Source organism: Eumetopias jubatus, unplaced genomic scaffold (genome assembly GCF_037043125.1).
Source record: "Eumetopias jubatus isolate StellerSeaLion01/CBP00866 unplaced genomic scaffold, mEumJub1_p1.0 scaffold_3, whole genome shotgun sequence".
Classification (NCBI taxonomy): domain Eukaryota; kingdom Metazoa; phylum Chordata; class Mammalia; order Carnivora; family Otariidae; genus Eumetopias; species Eumetopias jubatus.
Window position 1 is genome coordinate 92,749,768 of NW_028274809.1, and position 2,961 is coordinate 92,752,728.

Here is a 2,961-nt window from a genome sequence, read left to right on the forward strand (position 1 = left end):
GACATTGGATGGGGCGCCTGGGTGGCTCAGTCAGTTAAGCGTCTGCCTTCGGCTCAGGTCATGATCCCAGGGTCCTGGGATAGAGCCCCAAGTTGGGCTCTTTGATCAGCAGGGAGTCTGCTTCTCCCTCTATGCTCCCTCTCTCTTTCTCTCAAATAAATAAAGTCTTTAGAAAGAAAGAAAGAAAGAAAGAAAGAGAGAGAGAGAGAGAGAGAGAGAGAAAGAAAGAAAGAAAGAAAGAAAGAAAGAAAGAAAGAAAGAAAGAAAGAAAGAAAGAAAGAGAAAGAAAGGAAAGAAAGAAAGAAAAGAAAGAAAGAAATCATTGGGCATTGGTGCCTGAACTCAATCTTCAGCCCTCCTCCCCTTCCTAGAGTTCAGACATGGGGCTGAAAGTTCTAACCCTATAATCATGGCTTGGTCTCTCTGGCAACGGGCCCCCATCCTGAAGCTGTGTAGGAACTCCGGTCTTGAGTCATCTCATCAGCATACAAAAGACAGTAAACTCCAAGAGTCTTAAGCATTCTATGCCCGGAACTGAGGACAAAAACCAGGTGTTTATTTTTTTATTGTACCACACTACTTCCCCATTTTCTGTGTTCATGGTCAATGTGGAGCCCTGCCCACTCCCAACTCCAAAGGTTGAGCATTGACCCAGGCCCGATCCAATCAGTGCATCAACTCTCCACTCTAACTGCAGAGATGGGTCCAGGGATGAACCTATGTCCCAATCAGACTTGCAATGATACTGCAGAATAAGAGATTCTGATGTTTCCCCATGGAGGATAAAGCCAAAAAGATACAAAATCTGGGACTACTACAGCTATCTCTTGCTACTGTAAGGAAGAACCTCAGGATGAATCATCATGAAAAGAGCCAAGCAATGGTGACTGAGAAAGTCCCCATAAGTTTCTTGACCTAGGCTAGTCCAAATCAGAACCTGGGCTTTCCAGGCACACGAGAATTTCCACTTTGCTTTAGCCAGATGGGGCCATGTTTACAGTTGTGAGAATCAAAAAAAAAAAAAAAAAAAAACCCTTAGCCAGCACAAGGTATCCAGTAGATGTTGATAATCTCTGAAGGAAAGGGATCTGCTTCAGGAAGCAGCACACCTGGGTAAGGTCAGAGCCAGGGCAAGCTCCAGAGACAGGGTGAATGGGATAGGAGCCAGGCAGGCACTCCTGGTGGGACCTGATGTCCTAGAGGTGGACCCAGGCCTAGCTCATCACAGACAGGAGGGGCACGCTGAGCAAAGGAGGGAGGAAGACATGCTAGCATGTCAGAAACCCAGCCACAGAGCTAGGGGTTCGAGACCTGAAATCTGAGCAGACGGGCAGGAGTCAAGTCCAAGAGCAAAGCAGTGGAGAGGTGTTGACTGTGTAGCACAAGGTTAGGATTTGGGCAAGGAGAACCACACAAGAGCCTGAGGTTTCTGAGCCCACGCTAACCGGGCCCTAAGAGCTATGTTGGTGACAGTAATTTGAGCCAGATGCTACTGATGCTGCGGTTCTGCATTATGTCATACTCTGTGAAGTCCCGTATCTAGGGGATGACGAAGCCGCCTATAGTAGGAATTAAATACCCCATATATGAAAAAGTGGGGGCACGCTGGGCAGGTCAACCAGTGCAGGAACACTGGTCATAGAAGTCCCCTGAGCAAGGACTGTGCCTCGTTGTCCATCACAGTCACCAGCCCCATGAGTGAAGTTGGTAAGAGCCAGGCGCAGGCTGTTTCTGCAGATGGCACTTTCGGCCTATGAGGAGAAGGTTCATAGGCACAGCAATGGCAGCAACGACACTTGACCCCACTGGACCCTAAGGCAGATATCGTCGGCTCTGCCCCATTCTGGGCCCTCTGTGGGTACAGGAGCAGATAACTCACAGGTAAGTCTGTTACTAGAAGCCAGCTTGTTACCATTTAAAGCAAGGGCGAACCTCTAGTCAGAGCCAGGGGTTCTCAAATTTCATCATGCCCCAGAACCACCTGAAAGATTTGTTGAAACACAGATTGCTGGGCCTCACTCTTGTCACTTCTAATTCCAGCAAGTCTGGGCAGGGACCTGAGAATATGCATTTCTAACAAGTTCCCAGCTTTTGCCAGTGCTGCTAGTTTGGAGACCACATTTTAAGAATCACACCCTAAGCCCCTGGCCCACAGCCCTGACTGTGCATTAGAATCACCAGGGGATCTTCAAGCTCAAAGATTCTGATTTCATTGGACTGAGGAGGAGCAGAGGCATGGATATATTTCTAACATTCCCCAAGCAAGTCTAATATAAAGCTAGACTTAAAAAAAAAAAATCAACTGTTCTAGGTGCCAAACCAATTCAATAAGAAGAGAATCGTCTTTTCAACACATGGTGCTGACACAGCTGGATAGCCACATGCAAAAGATTTAGGTTGAACCCCTTTCTTACACAAAAAACAAAAATCAGCTCAAAATGGATCACAGACCTAAGTGTAAGAGCTACACTATAAAAACCTTTACAATAAAAGAGAGGAGTAAATCTTTGTGACCTTGAGTTAGGCAGAGCCTTGTGAGGTATGATTTCATTCACATAAAATGTCCAGAAGAGGCAAATCTACAGAGACAGAAAGACGAGTGGTTGCCTAAGGCAATGGGAGGAGAAGCGTGATAGGGAATCACTGCCGGCGGGTATGGTGTTCCTTCTGGGGGTGATGACGATGTTCGAAACTTAGATTGTGGTGAACACTGCACAACTCTGTGAATATACTGAATATAGTTGTGCACTTAATGGATAAATGGTATGTTGATTGTACCTCAGTAAGGCCATTAAAAAAAAAAAAAAAAACACCTTTTCTAGGCCTTTTGGAAGAGATGCTCTTAGCGATGCCTGGCAGGAAATAAGATCCTGTCACATTTTCTCACTTCACCCACCCCTTACACCTACGAAATATGAGAGGGGGTGATTCTGCTTGGGCTATAATTCTAGGAGCCTGATC